The sequence below is a fragment of the Arachis stenosperma genome, chromosome 9 (genome assembly GCF_014773155.1).
Source record: "Arachis stenosperma cultivar V10309 chromosome 9, arast.V10309.gnm1.PFL2, whole genome shotgun sequence".
NCBI lineage: Eukaryota > Viridiplantae > Streptophyta > Magnoliopsida > Fabales > Fabaceae > Arachis > Arachis stenosperma.
The window spans coordinates 2,323,709-2,333,996 of NC_080385.1; positions in this window are offsets into that span (position 1 = coordinate 2,323,709).

Here is a 10,288-nt window from a genome sequence, read left to right on the forward strand (position 1 = left end):
AATAATTTTTTTTCTTTCCACTTATTTAATCTCGTCAGATATAATGTTATTTGATAATACTATATGATTATTTGAAAACGTTTACTATTATTATTATTTAATAGTTAAGCACTAACTCCTACATTTATTTAACCACAATTAAATTTAATATTATCATAGTTATAACAATTAAAACAATAAAGTTCGGTGAGTAAATTAATTAACCAAAGTACTAGTACTACTTATCGGTTGCTATGAAAAGTTAACATGTACTTAGGGGCAGCTTCCAATCTCTCATAATATATAATATTTGGTTCGCCATCATATTAAAGACTAATTTATAATATAATTTAATGAATTTTTTTAAGAATTTTTATTGGTCAATAAATTATTATATACTTAATAAGTTATAATTTAAATAGTATAATTTTTTTATATTTATTTAAAAGATTATAGATTTAAGTCTTTCTATTTTTGATAAAAAAAATTACCACATATATAAAATAAAATTTAAATTCCTAATATATACTTAAACAAACGAATAAATTGATTATTCGATCAACTTAATTTATTCTCTCATATTTTATATATATATATAATATTTTTTACTGGACCGCGTATGATATTTTTTAATTCAAAGAATATATAATGGGTTATACACTTCATTATCCTTACCAAAATGTCTTATCTTATTTTTATAATATTAAATTCGGTAAATAGTTTAAAATAGAGAAATAAACCCTTGTATAGAATTTTAGCACTTTTTTCCAGCTCAAATGCCTTCATACATTAGTATATTTTAAGTTTGTAAATGATATTTGTCAATTAAATATTGGTTGTATTAAGCGGTAAGGAAAAGATTTTTTTAAAAAAAATTGTAGTGTGCTTAGTAAATCTCTTAAGTAAAAATACAAATACTACAAAATAAAAAAGACATTTCTCAAAATGTTACCATTTTATTTTTTTCTAAAAAATAAAAAAATATATTTTAATATAATAATAAAAAATATTTTTAAATTTTTTCTTTTAAATGAATTAAACTGCCTTAATTTTAAGTATTACATTATAAAGAGTAAATAGTCAATCCCTGAATAATCATTTATTTTTTAAATTGGTCATCGAAAAATTTTTGTAATTAAATTTATTCTTTAAAAATTTTAAATTAATCATGTTAATTCTTCTGTCACTTTTACTATTAACAGTACCAAAGTTTATTGATGTGGTACATTAAATAACATCATAATACACACCTAATAATTCTAATTGAATATTAACATGATTGATTTAGAAAATTAGATCAAATCAACTTCAAATTGAAGAATTTTAATACTTTATTTTTTTTTCCTCAATTAAATTTTAATTTAATCTAATTTCATAAATTTATTATATTAATAGTCAATAAATAGAAACTTTTAAAAATATATTGTGTATTACTTAACATGTCACGTTAACAAATTTTAACAGCACCACCCATCTTTCTCCTTTTCTCTTTTTTTCTTTTTGTGAGTCTTCATTCTTTTTCTTTTATTTTTTTTCTGCTTTCATTTTAAATATAATTGTTAGTTATATAATTTTACCATATTTCACTTTCACTTCTACCTTCAGTTTTGTTAACATTGAAATGCATGTAATGCTTTTATTATTGTTGTTGAATCATATTTATTTTCAAAACATTTAAGAAGAATTTGTAATTGATGGGAAATAATAGGAGTCGTTTATGGTATTTCAGATTAATTAATCATAACAATAATAATTTAGTCCTTTAATATATTTTTAGTTTAATCTTTTTCATATTACAAAATTAATTTTTTGCTCCTCCCAAACTTTAGTCTAATTCCGCCACATACATATTCTAGTTATCAATATCTTTTTTTTTTTTTTTTTCAAGTTATACCATATCTTCGTATGGTGAGTATTTTAGTTTTCTTAAATGTTGGATAGCTAAATTTACCTTCAATAATATATGTATTATATAGTCTTTAGTTTGAGCAGAAAATTACTTAAGGAGTGATAATAGCACACGATATCTATTCCAATTCTTCTAATATTTCAAGAAAGAATAACACACTTTAACACATGTAATAATGAAGAATGATTTAAATCTCTATTCTTAGCTTGCATGGAGACAAATAGACATTTCATTCACTTATTATTATTATTATTATTATTATTATTATTATTATTATTATTATTATTATTATTATTAGAGTAAATACCCAACTCGACTCTTGATAATTACTTCAAAGGAACTATAAGACCTCAAACAAAAAAAATATCTAACCTAACTCCTCATTTTTATTTTTATAGGACTGATTAGTTCCTGTGTAAAAAAAAAAAACACTGACACAGAGACTAATCAGTTCCATAAAAATAAAATTCATAAGTCGAGTTAAATATTTTTTTATCAAGAGTTTTATTGTATTTCGAGATAATTATCAAGAACCATTTAAAATTTTATTATTATTATTATTATTATTATTAGTAGGTAGAAATTCACATGCAGTTATTTTATGTGAAGTGAATAATAAAAAATTGATAAATAATAATCTAATTAAATCTATCAAATTATTTAACAATTCTTACCTATTAACTTCATATAAATAGAATTGCATATGAATTTTCGCTTAATTACTACCATCATTATTACTATATTTTCTCCCCGTTTAGAAAGCAATAATATTTGCAAAAACAAGTGCGAGATCCCTGGCACTCTGACCATACAACTACCCATGGTTCAGAAATCTCATGGTTCTTCACACAAAGATCCCGGCAAATTTCAGCTCCGCAGTTATCTGTGTTCCAAAACTTACGCCCACATTGAAAGACTCTTTCACCCACACCCACTTCGCTTCTCATCACTAACACATACAATTCATCAATTAGTCTTATAAATAACACATTTTCATGTAAATCTTACCATTTTTTATTTAATAAAGCTAGGACAAGAGGATGTTAACATGCATGAGATATGAATCAAGATATTAGATATGTATTTGAACAAACCTGAAACCAAAAGGAAAAGTGAAAAAAGGTTTGCCATGCTTAATTTTGCCATTTAGTCTACTAATTTCAATATCTTTTATGTAGATGCGTGCAGGGTGTGTATATATATATATATATATATATATATATAAGCGAAGATTCGTAGTATCATCATAAAATAATATGTTTATACCTTATGACAAAATATTTTTACAAATTAATGAGAAATAGACATATAAAATATTAATCTTTTATTGGTAAAATTTTATATCTTAAGTATTGATTAAAATATTCAAACACAAATACGATAAATTAAAAAGATAGATTAATATAAAATATTTTACTTAGAACTTATGATTACTGTATAAATAACTTTATTAATATTCGAAAATAAATATTTTATTTAATCTCTTTAGAAATGACACATGATATATCTAATAATAATTTAAAGAATTTAATAGAATATGAATCTTGAATTCTTGGATTTTTTAAATAAATATTTTAATTATGAATATACGTTAATTTGAGGATATTTACGAATTTTTATTAAGTGATTTATCTCGTTTACGATTTTACTTGACTGGGTGGGTAGACTTGGATGTCTTGTCCAACCATCAGGAGAGATCCATGGTAGATGAGATAGTTTGACGAGGTATTTTAGGTTCGAACGGCTGACCAACAGACCATGCAGCAAATTACAGAGCAGTTTCACACGGCCAAAAAGCATGGTATCACCTATGGTGTACCTTTCTCTGCCCACCGGTGACTACCTTAGTTTGGGTGCCTTAAATGTCCTCGGGTGCCAACTCCTCCAATGGACCAAATCTCTGGCGGGGGGTCTCAGTATGCTACACCTCCTTCCGTTTACTATGACCAACTGATGACTACCTCACTTTAGTTACCTCCCCCACCTCAGTATCCACCACCACTATACCACACTTCCAGACCAGGCGACTGATCCACAGCCTTCTCTGCCACCGTCACATCCACCATTGGCTCCTCAGGACCCGCGAGGCCGCAGACCACCTCGCCAGATCCGATCTCTCCTTTGTGGCACTGGGCATCGCCTTCATTACCCTAGGGACCAGCATCCATAATCAGCAGTACATGTTATTAGATTAGTTAGTAGTTTATCCTGTATTACTCCAAAGTACAGTGTTTCGTATCAAAATTTTACATTATAATGATGATGTACTCTTTTATTTCTGTCTTTGTTTTATGTACCTTGTTTAACAATTTTTTTTAGTTACTATCATGCCTTGATTAGGGTTATGTATGCAAATTATCGTAATAGAACATAAAACATAAGCAGTTTGATTGCTAAATAAAACAAAATAACAACGATACATAACGTAATATTAAATGAATAGCACGCTTCTAGTACATATGAAATGAGACACAAGTTATGTAATTGCTAAGTATCCTCTGGGAGTTGTTACTGTTACCATCCTGTGCAACTGTAATTAGCAACACTCCACCATATTTGTCATACAAGTGCGTGTTATCTACGGAGACGAATAACTTACAATGCTTGAAAGTTTCAATGCACAGAGAGTATGACCAGAACACCTTGTCGAACTGATCGCAGTCGCTCACCATCAAGTGGCCATCATAATATGTCACCGCACTGATGTCACATACCGTGCCAGGGAGACAAGTCTACAGTGCTTAGAGCAACCATAGCACCTTGTTGTACGACTCCTCCCAATCACCGTATATTTGTGCAATTGCCTTTTGTTTTGCCACCCAAACCTTCCTGTACAACAGCTTGAAGTGATAGCTCTATCTCACTGTACTTTATAGAACAGGAATAGTCATTGATGGACTGGACTGTATGAGTGGCAGGATGATTTTGTATATAAGGTTGCTGTCCAGCTGTTGGTGATCCTGTGACATGGTAAGGACTAGACACTTGTGTCTCCGCCGAATTTACACACCTTCCTAACCATTTTAAATATAGTCGAATTAAAATCTAACCAAAATAAGAACGACGAGGAAGATAACGAATTAAAATACAATAACACTCACCAATATTCCATATTCTGCCAGAGGGCAACATAAAGACACCAAGAACAACTTTCCGTAAATTTTCGGTAACGTATGTAGTACGTTAACCGATCCGACTCGACTACTCAATACTCGGCACTTCTCTGAATGCAGTAATTCTTCACGCCTTGCAGTATTGCCTCTCTGCTCCTAAATCTGTGACCAACCTAAAATTCCACACCACTGTTGGTGTTCTAATCGTCGGTTCCATATTCAAATACGGAATTTTCTCGTGCATCGCATCCAAATCCAATGTATGGTAGTGGCTAGATACATATGATAGCTCTGGAATTTGATGCGAAGCAAGCAAAACTCAAACTGATCCACCAACAAGAGTTTTAGGTATAAACTCAGCGTCGTTGTCATCGTCAGAGGAACCACTTTCGTGGCTCTCAACAACGTACTTTTCATCGAATTTCTCATCATCAATATCCATGTCCTGCATTGGACTAGCACAGTACAACAGTCATGATATGAACGGAAGGTCATCCGATACAAAGTTTAAACCACTAGCACCAGGACCACTAACATCACAAACTTCCACAAAAAAATTCCATCACTTATTTAATCATAAGTTTTTTTGAAATTATTCTTTTATTATTTATTTTTTTTTTGTTTCAATACTATCATTTCATCCACTATTGCCAATCACCCACCAGCCACCCGTTACTACGCATACTTAATTATAAATTCTAATTTTATATTTAAAATTTTAAATTTTAATTATAAATTATAAATTTTAAATATTATAGTTTTTTATCATAAATTTTTTTACTTTCAAATGTTTTTTAGTTATGTATGTTATGAATGTTTTATTATTTTTTGTTTTTTAAATTTTTTTAACAATTATTTATTGACTATTATAATAAAAAATTGTAACACATTTCAAAATTATAAGATCATAATGATCAATCATTCAATCCATCATCCATACATATGCTTTTTTTTTAATTTTAAAACTAAAGTCAGTTTTTAAGACTGAAAATTCTTGCAATTAGAAATTGACCCACAAATTAATTTATTGTCTAAAATTACTAAATCAAATTAGCCTATCATCAAAATATATATTGGCCTAGTTTTAAAGTTAAAATTTAATTTGTTTTCTAAATAAAGACAAATCTCTTATAGAGGGAGAACTCTCAAAGTGAAACTTAATCTAAAATGGAGAGAATTAACAAAAGACATAGAATATCTAAAAGTAGATATTTAACTAATAACGAAGTTACAATAATATAATAAAAAAGGTTTTATTCAAAAGATGATATTGTAACATGCATATAAATACAATTATTAACCTATATACTAATATACTCATATATATTATGATGACTACATTTTGTGCTGTTGTGGCTACGTTAAACTAACTTATATTATGGCATCAACTAACTTATTTTGTGCTGTTTGACGATAATCTTCTTGTTTGATATCCTTTACAATTTGTTACAAGCACCATTAACAAATAACAAGTGCATTGAAATCATGTCATTATTAACCAATTTTTTTTTTAAAGAAAAACATTTTATCTTTTAACAAAAATCAACAAAATTTACTAAAACTATTTTATTTATCCCAAGCTCATGTATGTTGCAATTGTCCACAGTGATTTAGCTAGTGTAGTTGAGTATTGTGTCTGTTCGATGTTTTGTGAGCTTTAGATATATGAATGAATAAAGAGAAAAAAATTCCAAAAAATATTTTTTGTTAATATATATAAACTGTTTCCATTTAATCTTATTTCCGTGTTCTTATCTGATTTCTTGTTTTTTACAAACTTATCGTTTTGCTTCTCAAGTCATTGATCAAGATTACAGTCATTTGTGAGCTTTAGGTATGAATAACAAAAAAGATTGAAAATACATTATTAATGATGATAAAATTTCTAATTTATTTGCTCGTCGAGTTACCACCCACTTAATTCTTTCACTTTATTATAAATCTTATATCTCTTAAGAATATAATTTTTAAATAATTTATAAGTGTGAGATAATTTTTATCTTTTAAATTATATTTTTTGGAATTGAGTTAAGTTCATTTAATATTAATTCAATCATATTTTCAAGTTTCGGTACCTAAAACTCATCTAAAACTTGGATAAATACGTTTTTTTTTTTCTTAATATGTTTGAATCTTTTCAAATATATCTTTAATATTTAATTTGCTTTAATTTTACTCTTAATGTTGAGAGATGGTTAAAGGACACAGATCAGACCCTCATCCATTTGTGCCAACTTGCGTTTATAAAAATAGGTTAAATAATAAATAATTATATCAAAAGTAGTTTATAAATAAGTTATTTTGTGTTTGGATTTTTAGTTCTAAAAGTGCTTAGTTTATTATATAGAATATGATAAAAAGTAGTAGTATTATGAGATAAGTCATTTTTTTAATTTCTCTATAACCTCCTAAATAACTTTTTAGAAAGTTGCAATTTAATTTTAAAAATTATATCAGACATTAATACTATTATTATTTTTTATAAGTCAAAAGCTCAAAAAAATTATTACTTTTAAAACTTTCCAAACGGAAGTGAAATATTATAGCTAAACTAGTTATTCATTCAATTTTGATAAAGTCATCAACAATTACAACTTAATTAACTTAATTATTCAAATCACCAACCACCAACTTATTTCTTTAACAATTATCAAGTTACATGGTTAACCAATGCAAGTTGAAGTTTCCACATACATACTAGCACTTGTTACTACTTTAGATAACAACCACAAATTTTAACTTCAAAATTAAAAGAAAAATTTTGCTTTTTATCACAACCAAGCAAATCAAAATTATTAGTTAATAATAATCAATTAATTAACAAGCGTAGGCACAAACGCAATTGAGAAATGTGCAACGTGCAGATATGAAGGTAGGCCATTTTTTCACACATTCTTTGTAACAAATCACACTTCCACATGATTTAAGTCTAAGCCAACTATCTTCACAAACTTCAGCTTTTTGTGCATCCACTTCAATTCTCATCATCAACACAACTGTCAATTGATTTAAAACAAGAAGATATTTTAATTTGATGTATAGTAATATATAGATCATAGAACAAGAACAAAATATATAAAATAATATATAATAGCTTTAATGGTCAAAATATAGTTCTTCAAAGATATGTGTTCATTAATTTAATTATTGAAAGATCGAATGTTTTAAATTGGTACCTAAAAAATACAATTATATATCAAATTGGTTCTTTTACTAATTAGATAAGAGCAATGCTAGGGAGCCAGTAATTTTTGTGATTGTTAGCCATCAATGATGATTTGATGGTGTGAGATTTCATCCAATGGCTCACCTTTTTCTGCTGGTTACATGCTGGCCAAAATTCAATAAAACTGCTGGCCCCGTAAACTTTTCCATTAGATAAAGCATTACAGAATAATTATGTCACGTGACATTATCTAACTAATAAAAGGATCAAATTGCATTCACAATTATATTTTTTACAATATAAATTTAAGACATGTAATCTTTTAAGAATTGTCTTAACTATTAATCTAATAATAATAATAATAATAATAATAATAATAATAATAATAATAATAATAATAATAATAATAATAATAACAACGTAACATGTTAATATAAATGAGATTAGAAGATGATAGATGTACCTGACATCATAAGGAAAAGTGAAAACATGCTTGTTAAAGTTAACTTAGTCATCTATCAAATATTAGTGTCAACATATATCTCTTAATTTATATGTGACTCCGGGAGATGTTTAGTGTATATATAAGTGAAAATTCATTATTTCACCACATCTAAATTTTTTTTAATTAATTGATATTTTATTTTATTTTAAATTCAATTGTCTAAAGGTAAATAGTTACTTTTTTTTGTTCCAAGTATCCACCTTGAAGATCGGTGACTAATTTTTTAGTTGTCTGAATTTTCAAAGTATCCACTAATAGCAAAATGCAGTCCATGCATTTATTATTAGAATAAATCAAATTCACACCACTTAATCAAAGAACCTATTAAATAGCTATGATAACAATTGAATTAATAAAACTTTGTATGTGCGAAAAGGCTAATAAAGTACTTGTCACTTGGTATTTACAAAAAGTTATACTGAAATAAAGTACATGTAAGTAGTTTTCATCCTTAAATGAACAAATAATTTCTTTTATTCGGTAGTAATTATTTTTTAAACTCAAACAAAATTTATAAAACAAATTCGTAAAAAAAATGTTTTTTAAGTTATTTTATCCTACAAACCTAAAATAATTAGTAGTCCTTGTTCATTGTTCAATATTAGGCATTTGGACAGAGTATTCTAGTTAAGTTAAAGAGCCTTTTTTTTTTTTTATGATTTTGGACTTAACGTTCATGTTGGTCAGTCACTCGGTCCTTTTAAATGAACCCAATAAAAAAGACCACCAAGGCCCAGAACTATACATCATAAGCATGATTTTAATGTTTTTACATATTTTGACATAATTGACGAATCTTCAACTTTGTAGAATCAAAATCATATATATAATATTTACTTTAGGCATCTACATTGATACATGATAAATTCAAGTTTCGAGCAAGACAAATTTATTATGTTGTCTCTAGACTTGATGTGTTTGACAAACACATTAAAAAGATAAGAGTGCGTTTAATTTTTTTAATGCTATTTTTTTATGTTTGACAACCTTTTTTTTCTAAATGCAAAAGTAATTTTACAACCTAAAATTGCGTTTACTTAAAACAAGAAATTATTACTTCTGCATTCACTTAGATATGCGTTTACTTTGATAATCATTATTGATTTTAATAATTTTTCTTCTAAAAAAATTTTTAAAGAGAAAAGTACTCTAAAGGACCATTAGGAAGACTTAATTATTAAAAATGACCTTTAATACCAAAATTATTAAGAAGAACCAAATCTTTTTATAATATTTAAGAAGAAGAACTAAATCTTTTTATAAGAAGATAAATATATTTTTAACTATTTTTTTATTTATTTTGTATAATCTTTAATATATGCTATTTGATTTACAATGTTATATAGATATTTATGAATATTCACTTAGGATTAATTAGTTAATTAATTTAAAAAGAATTACTCTAAAAGATTGTTAATGAGATTTAATTATTAAAATATTAATTCTTAACTATTTATTTATTTATTTTTTTTAATTTTTATATTAAAAATTTTTATTTTTTCTAAAATTTTGGTACTTTTTATTATTTGTTTATTTATTTATTACTTTTATGATCTTTTGTCTTTTTTTCTCGTTAGGTAAAGATTATAAAAAAAAATAAATAAATAATAAAAATT